Source organism: Etheostoma spectabile, unplaced genomic scaffold (assembly GCF_008692095.1).
Source record: "Etheostoma spectabile isolate EspeVRDwgs_2016 unplaced genomic scaffold, UIUC_Espe_1.0 scaffold00569669, whole genome shotgun sequence".
In the NCBI taxonomy this organism is placed as follows: domain Eukaryota; kingdom Metazoa; phylum Chordata; class Actinopteri; order Perciformes; family Percidae; genus Etheostoma; species Etheostoma spectabile.
Window position 1 is genome coordinate 140 of NW_022605249.1, and position 16,238 is coordinate 16,377.

At 41.2% G+C, this 16,238-nt stretch overlaps 1 pseudogene; it reads left to right on the forward strand.

Annotated features, from left to right (window-relative positions):
* The first annotated feature begins 255 nt into the window (after nt 1–255).
* Nucleotides 256–16,200, forward strand: LOC116685224 (zinc finger protein 236-like; annotated as a pseudogene).
* The last annotated feature ends 38 nt before the right edge of the window (nt 16,201–16,238 follow it).

Here is a 16,238-nt window from a genome sequence, read left to right on the forward strand (position 1 = left end):
AGATTGATTTTTGCCTTGAATCAATGGAGAGTAGGTTTGAAGCTGTCTGTACACTGTTTAATAGATCTGTGCTGTCAAGTAACAATTTGGAGTCTGTGAAATGATTTCCATATTTTTACTCTTGAAATGTTTCAATCTGCCCACATCTTTGCCTCCGTTTTGAGTTGTCTAGCATGAAGCACGCCCCAGGCACATCGTGTATACCGCCACGATTCTCCCAGTTATAGGTCTGGAAAGTCAAGACTCGATGAAGAGATGAAGAAGAAGAGACGAGGATGGGGATCAGAAGTCAAAGAGGAGGGTTTGGAAATCATCACTTTCACACGAGGAGCAGCGGCCGAGCTGGCGAAGGATCCTGGCGAGGAGGCCTCGGTGTCGGAGCGGATCCTCGCCCAGTCAGCGGCGGAATAGGGGCTCGATCAGCGAGATCAAAGACAAGGCTGTTGAACTGGAAACAGAACCCAAGTTTGCCAACTGCTGCAGTTTCTGCCCCAAGAGCTTCAAGAAGCCCAGTGACCCTCGTCAGGTAAATTCAATTCAACTTCATTTAGTAGCACATCATAACAAGAGTTATCTCAAGACCCTTCACAGATTGAGAGGTAGAGGAAACGTGACTGTGGTAAAACAATACCCATCAGGACAAGCATTTCGAGGGCCTGCGGCGCACCTGGCGCAGCATGGCGCAAAGCCCGACTCAAGTGTCTTTGCTATTTTAGACCGTCCAGCGCCCACGTGGTTTTAAATAGCAAATACCTCTGCGCCCATCTGTGCGCCATGGGCGTGCTGGTCTTGCAGGGAGGTAGTTCAGGTGAATTCTTGGCATATTGCTATCTTGAGGCAGTGTAAAGTGATTGCGTCATTGACCAACAAAAAACCTGGACTAAAGTCAGTAATGCACGCTGTCCTTTTTTTTTAACAGTGCATAGTAAAATGCACCTCGGCTTATGCACAGCACGCACACACACACGGGAACATAGCAGCACATATTATATCTATGCACACATCAAAGGATTACATATAAAAATGTCATGATGCAATTCCGCCATCATAATGCAATACGCCAAGTACAAACGCCCCTGGCTGTTAAAGGGAATGGAGATGACACTCTGATTGGTTTATCGCATATTACGCCTAAACACGCCTACAGTGATGAGTATAGGACCCCTGCTTAAGTTGACTAAAAAAATACAACCTTTAAGGACACCAATTTTCTTAGTGAATGAATAATGTATTGTAATAAAATAATATTCCTCCTTAAATGCAGGGGGCATAAGTATAGACACCCCTATGTTAGATTCACATCGAAGCAGGCAGTTTTTTGGGGCTTTCTCCTTTATTAGTGACAGAGGATAGACAGGAAAAGGGGAGAGAGATGGGGGATGACACGCAGCAAAAGGCCGCAGGTCGGATTCGTACCCGGGCCGCTGCAAAGACTCAGCCTGCATGGTTGGTTGACTGGCTGAGCTAGAGAGCCACCCCCGTGATATAAATTCTAAGCTAAAAATCGTGATTCATAATTTTTTCCCAAATTGTGCAGGCCTAGTAACCAGTTGAGTCTCCGCTGCACTCTGTGTTTGGATGAAGAAATATTATTTGTCACTTGTTTTTTAGACACCATAACTTACGTTATGATACACATTCCCACTTATGGTGTGTACACAGGAAGTTCATAGCAGAGTCACTTTCTTTTCCTGAACAAGTCAGATACTCACCAGTTCCACATTTGATTTATTTTTTTCATATTTGGATTCAGAGTGCATTCGCAATTTCCTGTAACAAAAGCACTGGGAACTAAAGGCTGAGATGGTTGAATTGCCCTTGGCAGTAACCAGCAAACACTGCGAGGCTTTTATTGTCCTGGCTGTTTCCATTGCAGTATGTCACTGGTGCCATATTTTGAAGTTCCACTCACTTGCTGTCTTTTAAATCTCCCATCTGCCCTTGTGCTCTTTCAAATGTACCTAAGCTGATTTGCTTCCACGTCTAGGCACATTCGGATCCATACAGGAGAAAGGCCTTACAAGTGTGATGTATGTGGGAGAGTTTTACGGTAAAATCTACCCTGGACTGCCACGTGAAGACACATACAGGTTAGAGTTTTATTACAAGAAATCATTGTTTAAAGGTGCTGTACTCGACATTCAAACTGCTCTCACAGCCCTCTGTGACTGCCGAAGCACAAGGCCCTTACACGCACTAAGAAACACAAAACTAAGAACAGAGCAGCTCAGATTACAACACACTCAGATGGAGTGTGACTTCATTCTCTGCTACATAGCAAATTGTTGTTTACTGCTTATTAACGTTCTGAATATCGACTACAGTCCCTTTAATCCAGCTGCGGTTGGAGTGGTTTTGTTTGTGGTTGTGGAATTTCTTGAACATTGTATTTGGAGAGTGCATAAACAAGATTTGATACAGGATGTTGCAAACTCAGACAACATGAATGGAATCTAGAGTTTAGATTACTTAAAGCAATGGTAATACATTTTGTGATGATGCTATGCTACAGTTTGCTTCATTCCGGATGTCCGTTACCTGACGCGCTTTCAGATCCTCCTCCGCATCACTGTGGAGGAAGGTCTGGTAGTGCAAGACTACCGGATCCATTATACACAAAGAACAGGTTCTGAAATATTTGACCACAAAGAGACAACAAGCTGGTGTAGCCTGGAGAAGTCCTATTCACTCTCCTTACTGTGTCTCTGCAGGTCAGAACTCTTCAGCTGTCACATGTGCAACCCTCCTTCTCTACAAGGGCGCTTAAAGGTGCACATGCGCCTCCACACCGGCTCCAAGCCTTTCAATGTCCCTTCTGTGAACTCCGCTTCAGACTTCAGGCCACCGGAAAACCCACAATTCGGCAGTGCTCGACAGCCGCAAATCCAAGCGGTCTGCTTCATCTTGCTCACTGGTCACCCAGGGCTGGGCAGCTGTGGGACCGGCCAGGGCAGCAGCCAGCCATTTCAGAGGCTCTTCAACCTGTGGGGTCTGCTACAAACGTCCAACTCTGACCCAATATTTACCTCCCCAGCAACCAAGTCCTGACAGGGCATTTGACCAGAATCTACTGCAACAGGGACTGGTGGGGCAGGCCATCCTGCCGGCCTCCATGTCAGGTAGGGATATGGGATGGGTCAAACGAACAAAAATGGCTTGTAATTATCAGGCAGAGCGGTAGATCATAAGGACATTTTGCATATTTTACTGCGATTGACGCAGAGTAGCACGAAGTCAAGTCTGTTTTTACAGAGCATGATTTTATTATCTCAACTTTCAACGGCCCCTTGTCGCAGGCATCATTTTGAGAGGATGAAACAACGCAAGACCGTAAAATGGAGGCATTGAATTTTTACTGTTATGTCACCGTGCGGTGTTATAATGACCCAACAACAACATTTTATCAATGTTTGGCACGTACTCTGACCGGAATGTCAGGCTGATGATTAATGCACCGACGTTTGCCGGTGGAAGTGAATTGCTGCAGGATCATCACTTCCGTTCGGTCAGTTGATAGTGAGTGACCAGTTGCACAGGACAAGATGAAGGATGTGGCTGAGGCAGGGAGGCAGATGTGCTCACGCCCACCTCTAAATCACAATCAGAATCACGAAAAAAAGTTTAAGTAAAGACTTAAACCGAATTTGCCATATTGGTTGGTGCATACATAACAAACAAAAGTAAACAATATATACCGATATATATTTACTGCCCCCCCCCCTTACGTACTTTTTCCAAAACACTCCAATTGATTTAAGTTAAATATACTGAATCTGGCTAACGTTGGCGGCCATGAATTGACTTTCCCACACAGCTCCTGGAGCATAACACTTGGCGAGGTGGCCAACAATGTTTTCCAATCATTGCTTCCTTCTTCAAATTCGTTGAAGCATTACATCCGTTGCAAATTGTTTTCTTTGTTGTCTCTCTCTTTTTATTCATGAGATATTTCAGTACTTCAGGGATTGTTGCTCCAGCAGAAGCCATAGGGTCACTTTGGTAGCTCAGACCCTCGCAGTGCATATAATGACTATATGTATATGACTTTATATCATGCCTTTACATCTGCCCTTTGACAAGATCTACCGTTGTACAGTATCTGCCTCCAGGGTCATCTCGTCGGTACTAGTTCAAGTTTTAGTTTCAGCAACTCATGCCTCTCTTCCTTGTCTAACCTTGCTGTAAAAAAAGCCTTTATTTCTGTCCTGCAGCCACAAAGATTATTTAAGGTCTAACGTTCACAAATGAGTCAAATATTGTTACAAAATGTAAGCGTGCGTGTGTGCGTGTGTGGTGTGTGTGTGTGTTGTGTGTGTGTTGTGCCGTGTGTACGTGTGTGTGCGTGTTGTGCAGCTGCAGGAGACCTGACTGTGTCTCTCCCAGATGGCCTGACCACGCTGGACGGCATCCACCTGCAGTTGACGCCTCCAGCCTGTGTGCCCCAACGTCCATCTCTGGCATCGACACCAGCACATCAACAACATCACACTACAGGTTACATATTAATTCATTTGAGCCTTTTTTGTTTCTGTTGGTCAAGATGAATCAACTCTTAGTGAACGGTGTGCTGAGATTTGTGAGAAAATTGAGCCTGTGCTCTGCAGCGTATTTTTTTATTAAAGGAATTCAAATATCTTAGGAGCATCACATGGAAGAGCAATTAGGAGCGTAATCTCTTCGTCATGAGTTTATTCCTAAAATAAATACCAAAAAAACTCAAGTCTCATGAGCCAAACATATGAGAGTATGTGCCATCACTGACAAAACCACCAATAAAAAATAGCATTAATATGTTAGAAATCCGATCCATTGTAGTTCACTGCAGTTATTGGCTCATGAGCCACTAAGTAAATTTATTTATTTAGAGAGACACAAACTATAGCATATAATTGTTTGTATAAAGTGTTTTTAAGCATAATATTACCATTAAATCATATTATCATACATAATGTATAAAAATGCTAAACATTGAATACATTATCTTCATATTAATTAAAATTTCTTGCTTAAAGCGTTTTAAAAATACATGCTCTCTTAAAAAAACATGAAATGGTTCATACTTACATATTTGTAGAGAGAGGTTTTGTACCATATATTCTGCAAACCAGAATCTTGCCAGATAATGTTACTGTCTGTTATTAATCAAATATTTTTTGGTATATTTCAGAACTGGTTGTTTCTCATATCTCCATCAAACTCATAACAGTTGACTTTTCAGAAACGTTTCACATTACCTGCTAGAACAGATTTGAATAGCCTTCCAAAAATGTAAGACATGGAGAAAGTATTAGACCAAACTAAGTCACATATTAATTCTTGCAATGTATTTTACATCACAGATTTGAGTCATAAAGTAAAAGTCAAGTGTGGAATGGTCCTCATGACACTGAAACGTTTTTTTTCTCTAAAAAAGCAGCCTTGCATAGGCTTCGGTCATACATTCCCCAAGTCTCATTCTCCTTTTCCTCTTTCATCAGAAGTAGTGCTTTCTCTTCCAGATTGACCACGCGCTCTTCCAGCAGACCTTACAACAGGGCGGTCTCCTCTCTCAACCCCTGAGCGTCGACACTGGCCTCGTCTCCCACTCTGGCGGCCAGCTAATTGTCCACCACCGACCCCTCGGTGTCCGCCAACGTGGTCATCCACCCGCTGACCAGCCTGGCCCTGCAGCCCTCCGCCATGACACCTGCTCAGGTCAGCCTCTCTGAGCAGGATGCTACATAAAGAAAAAAACACAGACCCTCTCTGTCATGAGCTGAATAGTCTATATTGACGGAGTTTCATTTCCGGATTGTTGGGTGTCCTTCATTTTCACCTTCCGCTGTCTTTGTGTTGCATTTAGCATGCGCTAAACTCCGTCGATTTCTGAGGACTATGAGTAACTGCTCCTCAGAACTCTACAGGTAAATCTAGACAGCTAGCTAGACCGTCTGTCTAATCTGGCGTTTCTGTTGCCGACTAAAAAAACAACTTTTGAACGTACACATATTCCACCAAAACCAGTTCCTTCCCAGGCTATTTTGCAGTGGCATCGTTGCTACCTCTCTGGCGCCGTCCAAGACAATTGTGATTGGTTCAAAGAAGTTTCAATAAACCAGAGCGGGTTTTTCTCCCATCCAGGAATGCTGGTGGCCTAGCCAGACCCTCCTTCGCAGCGCTGTGGAGGAGGAAGGTCTGGCAATGCGAGGCTATGAGCTGAATAAGTGATCAATGCTTTCCTGTGGATTCTGCAGGTTCTCAGGACCTCAGCCATGTCATAAGCAGCTCTGGGCTGGTAACCGGAGCCCCAGCGGTCAGGAGATCACACTGACCATCAACAATTCCAGCCTGACTCAAGCCCTTGCCCAGTTCAGGCCCAGGCCTCAGCTTCCGGTTCCGCACAGCAGCAGGAAACACTCAGGAGATTACTCTCACCATATCAGGTATGGACCACTCTACAATGTAGTCCATTAAAAAAACAAAAAACAGTACATAGCTGGATACTGTAGACAGTTACCTTGTCTGTTCACAAGTGCAGAAACAGACTATCAATAACACATCAACAGATGAAATAAAATCCCCTCAAGGATCTGTCACATCTATTGATTTCCTCACTCAGTGAAAAACAACAACAATAACTCAGCCTTCGATTTATTGGAAGGTTAGGGGTGATACATTCTCTTCACAACCAATGTTTTCCTATACATGTATCCAACAGTGTCAAGCTAAGTTGTGCCTGGTCACTTTTTGAGTCAAGAGAGATCTGGGTACAGCTTGGACTGTCTTTCTTTCAGCATTCTGACATATTTACTGTATTGTGATCCAAATACTTTAGACTAAGGCATAGCCACTATCATATACAAAGCCTTTTTGTTTTTGTTTCTCTTTCTCTGGAAGCTGCTGCAAGACATTCAGTGCTGTGTCTCTCTCTGCATTAAAGGCAGTGGAAAATAATTATTATGTTTAAAATTATTATATTATTATGTATTTATATAATTATATATTATATTTTTTAATATACAAAGCAGCAAGAATATGGTTAGTGGGGCAGTAGACCTTGGGAATAAGACTATATATCAATCAAAAATGGGTCAGCAGTCATCACCAGGAATGCACTCTGGGTCAAAAAGTGGAGGAAAAGGAGAGGGCGAGCCAGACTATAACTCATTTATGGTGATTTTATGTATGAATATGATAACCTTCAGATAAACTTGAAAGGCTTTTAAACAAAAGATTATAAATGTGGCGGGTATATAAATTATAAACACCTTAGCAAACACCTAACCTACAACAAAGGAACACAGTTCTTGAAATTAAAAAATATATAAAAACCTTCTGAGAGCATCGAGATGTGAGATGGCTGATGTCCTTAAACAGAGCTGTTGTGTCTTGAGTTGCTATGTAACCACCCTAAATGTCCAATAATTTACTGCAACAAAGACGAGACTCAACAGCATCTCTTGTGGAATAGAAAGCAAAAGGTGTCTGGGACAAGTTAAAGTGGATGGTGTAAATTTGGACATTTCATATAAATCTGTAATGTCTGTATTATAGATGATATTCTACCAGAGAAACACAAGGAACTGAAAAAAATTGTAATATGCTTTATATGTATTGTTGTCATACAGTAAGACGAGACGCTGCATGGTTCTTCAGACGTTTATAAACCGTGTTACATATGTAAACAGGTAAACTGTAGACCACAAACAGCTCCTTCCTTGAATATATTGATCTTGAGATCACAGCACTTTATGAAAGACTCTGTACCTTTCTGAAGGACTCTTGCCACTAGATGCACTTTACAAATTTTGCACTGGTCTGTTCTTAGTTAACTTTGTTATTGTTATTAATTACTCTTGCTTTTTTGTCTTTTATCTTGGTATGATATGTAGCCTCCTAATTAAAACTTGTACTTTGTAAAAACTTTAATAAAGCTCTATTAAAAAAGGAATTAAAAAAGATCACGGTGCATGGGTTCCAAGCAAAAAATGTCTGACATGATTTTTTTTTAGTCACTCTCAGCTAATCCAAATTGCCATGCCTGACAGAATCACTTTTCTTCCTCAAATGGACCACAATATTCGACATGCTACCCTACCCTTATATATGAAAAAAGAGCTTGAAATGTGAATGACTGTGAAAAAATAAAAGCAAATTTCTTGAATTCTGGACTAATTTCTTGAATTCTGGACTTTTCCCCATGCTGCTGCAGGCAGGTCAGGATCTGCTCCCCCAGCATAGCCACACTAATGGTGCTGAGATGAACGGCAGCATCCGGCTGGCATCGCCGCTCATAGCCAGCCCACCAGTGCAACCCTGACTATCACCAATGAACACCTCTCCTACCTCAGAGTCCGCCCACACTGGAATGACCAGGTTAGGATTGGCCTCCTGCTACTCCCAGGAGTATAGTAATAAAGTTGTACTTGAATTTAATTACCCACCTGCTGACCTCCCTTCCCTTAGAATAGTATAGTGCACGTCCGTAAGACAAGTTCTGTTTTTTTGTTTCAGGGCTTCCGTAGGTAATCGGTTCAAATATTTATTGTCGGTTAAACGGGTAATCATTAACATCCCTACCATAAATTCATGGTTACTACTAAACCACCCCTCTCTTTCAGTCAACTTTGTTCCACACAACTTCACTCTGTCAGTGTTTATAATGCACATAAAAGCAATCTTTGACCTGCATCAAGTCATCATTGTGACCTCATCCACTCACTCATAACACCCCTTGACTCTGGGCCACCACTTTAAGCCAGAGTTTGGCAATGAAGTAGGAGATATCCCGCTCTCATTAAAATTTCCAGGAATCACAATTGGCTTATACACCTGGCGTTATTTGTGAGTTTAACACAATGGCGAGAGAGAAGCCACAAGCACTCTCTATAACAGCTCTCATATTTATACTAAAATAGTTCACAGAAATGTGAGAGACTCTAGTCACGCTCATCCCGCTCGTCATTTCCGGTTAGTACTCTACCAATCAGATTGGTCATTTGAGTCCGACTGCCGGCAGTGCCCGTCTTCCGACCGAGCATGTCAGGTCGGCCAAAATGAAGCACGATGGCCCCTCCAATGGACAACGGCACCAAACACACCAGAGCGGGGCGGCTGTGGCTCAGTGGTAGAGCGGTTGCCTGCCAATCGGAAGGTTGGTGGTTCGATCCCTGGCCCTGCAGTCGCACGTCGAAGTGTCCTTGGGCAAGACACTGAACCCCGAGTTGCCCCTGGGGCTGCGCATCGGAGTGTGTGAATGTTTATCCGATGAGCAGGTGGCACCTTGTACGGCAGCCTCGGCCACAGTGTATGAATGTGTGTGAATGGTGAATGTATCCTGTATGATGTAAAAGCGCTTTGAGTAGTCGTTAAGACAGCATAGCATATAAATACAGCACATTTACATTTACACCAGACAGACTTGAGTCACCAACCTCGCAGACTGTCCGACGGCCGATTATCGGTTTAGCGTGTCACGGCCTTTAGTGACAACCTGTCTAACTGACCGTTGGTTTTCTGCTGACTCTTTTTAATTAAGAACCAATGTGGGGTCTTAAATATGTATGTTCTTGCTACACACAATCTGTCTGCTTGACAATCCCATTTTGCAGCATAAAATGAAGTGAGATGAACAAACAGAGAAGTATTTTTTTAAGATAAAACAGATGTTATGTCCTTTTAGGGCATCATTTGAAATTGGAAAAATGTGTTGAAAAATGGTAATAATTGCAATCTATCGCGGAATATTGCATATGTTTAAAATCGCAATAATATTGGATCGAAGTATTGTGATGATATCGTATTGGAGGCGTCTGGTGATTCCCACCCCTATTGGAGCCTCACGATAAATATCATCATGGCACTTGTGGCAGATACAATATTATTGCGATTTAAAAAAATATTGCAATGTTATGCAATAATTGCAATTTATAATCTTTTTTCCAACTAATTTTTTTCCAAATTTCAAATGATGTCCCCAAAGGAAACTTTGTCAACATCGGTTTTATCTAAAAAGATAATGTCTGTTTGTTCATATCACTTTAATTTTATTGCTGCAAATGGGATTGTCAAGCAGACAAAACTGACCAACAAATTTCAAAATTTCCCAAATTGCCCCTGGTTCTAGCTCAGGAACATCATCACATAAAAGAGAATGTATATCGCTAGTAGGCGTACAAGCCTAGAAAGGACACACCCTGATCTTCATCTTGGTTTAAATCTGACCTGGGATCTATTTTGCATGTCATCTTTCAGTGCTAGAAAATAAACTAAACTGCAAATAGACATTTACTGTATGTGCATCTATCAAGAGGATTTGAGTTTGATAACTCTATAAGTGAAATATTGTCACTTTTAATTGTGTATTTGTGATAAGAGAGTAAAGGGCTTGTGTGCTGTGAAGTGAGCAAATTTGATTTGTTTTGGCAGAGTTTGCTTCCTGATTGTTCTGTTTACTGCCTTGCTTGTCACCTAGAAGCTTAATCCAATTTTTAGTCTCATCTCTCTCTTCATTACCCTCCCTCTCAACTCAAGTGGAAATATTCCCACTGCTTCACAGAGTCACCAGAGCGTCTCTGCTTTTCTTGATTAGACTGAAGCATTTCTGTCACTCTGTATGTTAAAATGATAAAACTGTGCTGGGCCTGTGTTGGCCTTTTTACAAAATGAATATCTGGTGTTACTTACACTTCTAATATAATGTATTCCCCCTGACCAAACTAATGAATATGTTCTTATTATTTTTAGGCTGCAAAGCACCAAAAGGGCTTTGGCCAGTTGGTTCATTCACTTCAACAAATACAGGCCAAACTGATTTGGGTACACCAGTGGTAACAGCAATTATTGTTTAATCTACAGATCCCAGAATCCTGGAGCAACAAACCTCCTTGAGCAGCCTTTCACGTAACTCAGGCCTTTGATTAATTACTCCCTGTTATAATTCTAACTGATCAGCTGTCAAAAATGCAGCTACTTCACAATACAAGCCGTTAAATGCTTTTATTGTGAAACAGCAGCAGTAGAAAATGTTACTTTGGCATTGGCAGTAACTCAGTACAGCTCTAATACATCTGTAAGAGAGTGGCAATTAGACAGTAAGGCTATTATTTTTAATGTCATATTGTTGGGCTATTTGAACTTTAATATAGTTTGGCAAAGGACATAGTGTTTCCATTTAAATACAGTTTGTATACACTACTACATTTCCTACAAATAAAATACAGCTATGGCTGTTGTTGAAATGTCTTAAAAACTTGTAATCCTAACTTTAATATCTGTCTCTCCCCTGTCAGTCTCCAGCATGCCAACCAGCACCACCCTGTCACACACAGCTGCATCCAGAGCCTAGCGATGTCACCAGGAGCGTGGCCAGCGATGACAGCGTCACACTACACTGGCAGATGCTCAGGGTATGCTGGATGGTGTCACTCTAAACCTCAATACACAGTACAAAAAAATATGCAATATCATTAATTATGTTTGATGATCAAAGCAGACATGTAGTTTTCAGCTGCTTTACCAGAGTATCTTTAATATTCAGGGTCAGACGTTCCCTGCAGTGCTGAACGACCCGGGCAGCCGGCCAGCTCAGGCCAGCAGGTTATACTGGTCAGCCACCATTCCCAGTCTTCCAACGGAGCATCTGACAATGGATACAACGTGAGTGTGTTTGTTTTATGTGTAATATGTGCTATTTAAAAAATATCCAATGGAGGAACTGTCTAACAGAGCTGGCAGTTTTACAATGATGAATTAAGCAAATGCTTAAAATGGCAACACAGTAATCTGGGTTGATTACCTATTTTAAGCAAATGACCTCTTCGAGTGGTTTGTATCACTAAAATGTTTTAATCAGGGGCTGCCTGGAAGATAAAAAGAACACATTCATCAAACTCAAAAGTTTTATAATGGAAATATGCACGTGAGTTTGGGACTTTAAGATTTTTTTTTTTTGTTGATAAACCAGACATATAGCTACTAACACTGTATTGTAGGCATAAATACGCTGTGCAAAAAAAAAAAAAATGGAACATTTTATTTTCACAATGCTGGTGTAGGTGTGAACTTTTGCGAGTAATCGTGAATATGTTGTGATGTGATCCAGATTACTGACATATGGCCATAAGGGTGGAAGGACGGCCAGACGGAGGCTGATAATCGGAACCAGTGTTACTACTGTAATCATGTGTGCCAGAATGCCAACACCCTGCGACGGCACTGTCGACAAGCTCACGGCAAGGACCGCTGCCACGTCTGCACTCTCTGTAACAGGCGTTTAGAGAGCTACACACCTGAAGGTAAGACTCATGCAGAAACAGTAGTACTCGATGAAAAACGTTTTTTAAGATACTGATGCTTAAATGGCTTGTATTTTTATTTAAAGATATAATACCTAATCTCTATTTCTGCATTAAAATGTCTAATGATTATACTTATGTTATAAAGGTTTTTAAGTTGTGTACTTTTGATATCCCAAACGTTTCCAACAAGGTTCCATCCCAGAGAATCTGTAATTTTAATTAAGGACATGGTAAGTGTCATTTGGTCGCCTGTCATGGCGTCATATAACCTTTGACCCTTCTAGTTGCTCTGACATCCTGATAAAGTTCCCTTGGCCTCACATACCCTTCACCATGCCTAGAATTGGCATGGTTTTATTTCAGTTAGACTAATAGCTGGTTTGATTTGCATTGAGAGATGATTTTATGGAAAGTATCCCATGCCTATCTCTAGGTATGGTGAAGAGTATGTGATGATGTGGGGTTAGTTTAATTCCAAAGGCCAAGGGAACTTTGTCAGTTCGGTTTATGCATAGTATCCTGGATCCATGAAATAACTGGCCTTTAATGATAAAAATCTGCCTGCCTCTATGGAATTTAACATAGGGGTGTATATTATTCCCCCTGCATTTTAAGAAGGAATATTTATTTATTTACAATACATTATTCATTCCACAAGAAAAGGGTGTCCTTAAAGGTTGGAATTTTCCTTTTTTTAACATTAATGCATTAAGATCTATTTACAAAAGATGATTTTTTTATACCTCTTTTTAGTCAACTTAAGCAGTGGCATGTAAACTTATGAGCACCACTGTATACTCAGTAGCAGAAACACACACAGCCTTTCTCTGCCGCACGGCCTCATTTTTTCATTAATTACATCCCACGTCTAACACAGTGATACATAGAGACCTAGTTTATTGATAGGACATTCCATTATCAATTACAGTTTACTACAGTGTGCTACGCTTAAGTGTGGCTCATGCTAATGCTTGGTGGCTAACTGTACCGTAACATTATAGGATTCCAACAACACATTAAAGTTAAAAGTTATTTTTAGTATGATTTGTTTTGACAACGTCAACACCGCTGGGCAAACCCACGAATGCATTTGCCATGTTCATCAGCTGTATGGGTAGGAGACTACATCTAATGCTAAGTTAGCCTGCTAGCGCACCCCGGTCCGTCTGCCCACTCCCTGGCGCTAAGAGACTTCTATCAGGATATGACATCGTCAGCAAAAGTTTGTTTACATTCATTAGTTTTGATTGAGAGACCCGTAGCGACTGGAAATTCCATACTGTACTTTATTCAGCGTTGCATATAAGTGAATTAACAGATGAGTACTCTGTTATATTTAGTAATCAGGCCTCCACATCAGGCTCGGAAATCAGTGCTGTCTCACTTGTTGAAGCAAAAGACAAGAGTAATTCACCAAGGAGCGTTTCAGATAGACTCTTCTAACTTGTCTTCCCTCCGCACACAACAAACACTTAAACTGAGAGGCGCTTTGCAGCCGAATTATAGGAAAGGAGCATGTGTCTCTTCATGTGTTTTGAGGCACTCAAGCACATGAATGCCGGCTCTCCGATCAGGGGAAAAGAGGAGAAGGAGGACATGGCTTTATAGCTAGCTCTTTTACCACAAGTGCTATTCAAACAAGTCATTGTGCCATAGGCTTCGAACTTTGTAAATGTGCCTCACATGCTGAGTATTGTCTTCGAGAAACCTGACACAGAGATTAGGTGGGTGTCACAGTGAGAGTGACCGAGCTTCATCCTCTCCAGTTTCCCAGGCCACTCATTAGTCTGCAGCAAGAAGTCGGGTGCTGATTTTAGATGCTTAAAAAGGCCCAGTGGTGAGAAGATTCATTTCTAGTACTGTAATTTTTTTTCATTTTGTTGGCCTGTGGATATTAACGTTGCCATTTAATTATAGCCAGACAACCAAAAACCACGGCTTTATAATTTGGAAACACTGGAAGATGTTCAATGATAAAGTTTTAAAAATATTCTCATCAAGAAAGAATAAAGCTTGGCATTCCTGCTTGACAAGCTGGAAAGCCAGATAAAGGAAGGATTTGGGGTATCGCCCACGTTAATAAATCACATCTGCTTACAATCCTTTTCACAATTACTTGGTCATTAAAAATGTCCATCTATCTCATTTTGTCCATATCTCACACACATAGGCAGAAATTTAATTAAAACATTTTTTTATGAAATGCAATATGTTTCTACAGGATCTAACTCCTCCACACCGGCTCTCCAACTACAACACAAGTGATCCATCCATCAAAACAATATACATGTTTAAGACCCAAAGACTTTAAAATAATCACAGGCATGTAGAAGTTCAAGTTGTAGGCTGTGAAACTTGTATTGGAATAGTGTAATTACATTTTTTTTTAAAGGATATTTTCATTTTCAGGAACATTTTTGGAACCCTTCCAAAAGGTACTGGGCAATGAAACTGCTTTTTGAAAGTTTTTCCTGAAGTTCTAATATGTACCCAAAGTAACCCGTGGCACTTTTAATAAACACTGGCTCCATATGAGCCCAAACACCCTCTAGACGTTCTTATCTCCTTATAAAGTTGATGCGGTTACAGCCTATTTTTTTTGTGCCCATTTCCCTATGAACGTGCTGATTATGCCATTGTTTCCATTCTTTTCCCTGTGTGCCAGTCTGCTTTGTGCTGCCCAGTATCTGTCTCCAACATGGCTCAGCGCATTAGGTTTGGTATTATTGTCAGTATTCTGGTACATGTCAATGCTCGTTCAGTCCTTTTATGCACAATGTGAACCAAGGTATTATTGGATCAGAATAATGGTGATAATCTTAAAAATGGCCCAGTTTGTTGTTTTGAGGGTTTTAAATGTACAAGTATGAATAGTAGTCTGGTCAGTGTAGTAGGTGCTGCCAGGATCCTAGTTTTGAGAAGTTGAATAGACAGATATCCATGGAACAGTAAGGTCCCATATAATGCTCATTTTCAGGTTCATACTTGTATTTTGGGATTTCTGCTAGAACGTGATTACATGCTTTTCTTTTCTTTTTCTCATATACCTGTAATACCCTTTTGTCGGAATGTTCTATTTAGTGTATGTCTCTTTGAGCACCCCTCCCAAAAAAGCACAGCCTGCTCTGAGTGATCGAGTTTCAGGGTCTTACGCATCAAATGTCTTAGTTTTCAACAATAAGCCCCAAAACTTAAGGATTGTAAGTTTACTATCTCACCTGACAAAACATAATATTTACACATTTGAGACTGGGTTGTTCAATTGATCAATAATATATTTCGGTTTTGACGACACAATGCTCGGTGTGTAGCAGTTGTACCTGCTCTTCCCTGTTCTAAACTGATGACAGAAATATAATGTATTAGGAAGACACTCAGTACGCATGAACAGATTATGTGGAGGCATAGTGGGTAAATGATTGGTTAGATTTTCCAATTACCTACATAGTATTTTGCCTCTAAACTATGACATATTTTAACTGTTGTTGAGATAAAGGAGTCAGTCATCAAAAGCAACATAACATGTATAATGTTAACATTAGCTTCAAGGGATCAAGTACAAAATATAAAAACCAGCTTTTTTTTCAATATCAACCAATGTCCCACACACACACACACCACACACACACACACCCACATACACACACATTTTAATGTTTAGTTTTTTTAACTCATTGCATTAGCATCCACCCACCACAGACCACATCATTAGCCAACCCAATAAGACCCAAATAGTAGTTGACCTTGTATGGTAAATAAAACCGTAAACGGTAAATGTATTTTTTCTGTCTACAGAACATGACGAGTGCAACCAGCCGGGCCCGTCACCCACTCCAGAAAACCCGAGTCTTCAACTGCTCCTCCTGCGTGAAGGCCTTCGCCAAGCGCATCCAGCTTGAGAGACACAACCGAACACACACAGGTGAGAGCATTGTGGACCAAGTTACGCAGTCCATGTCA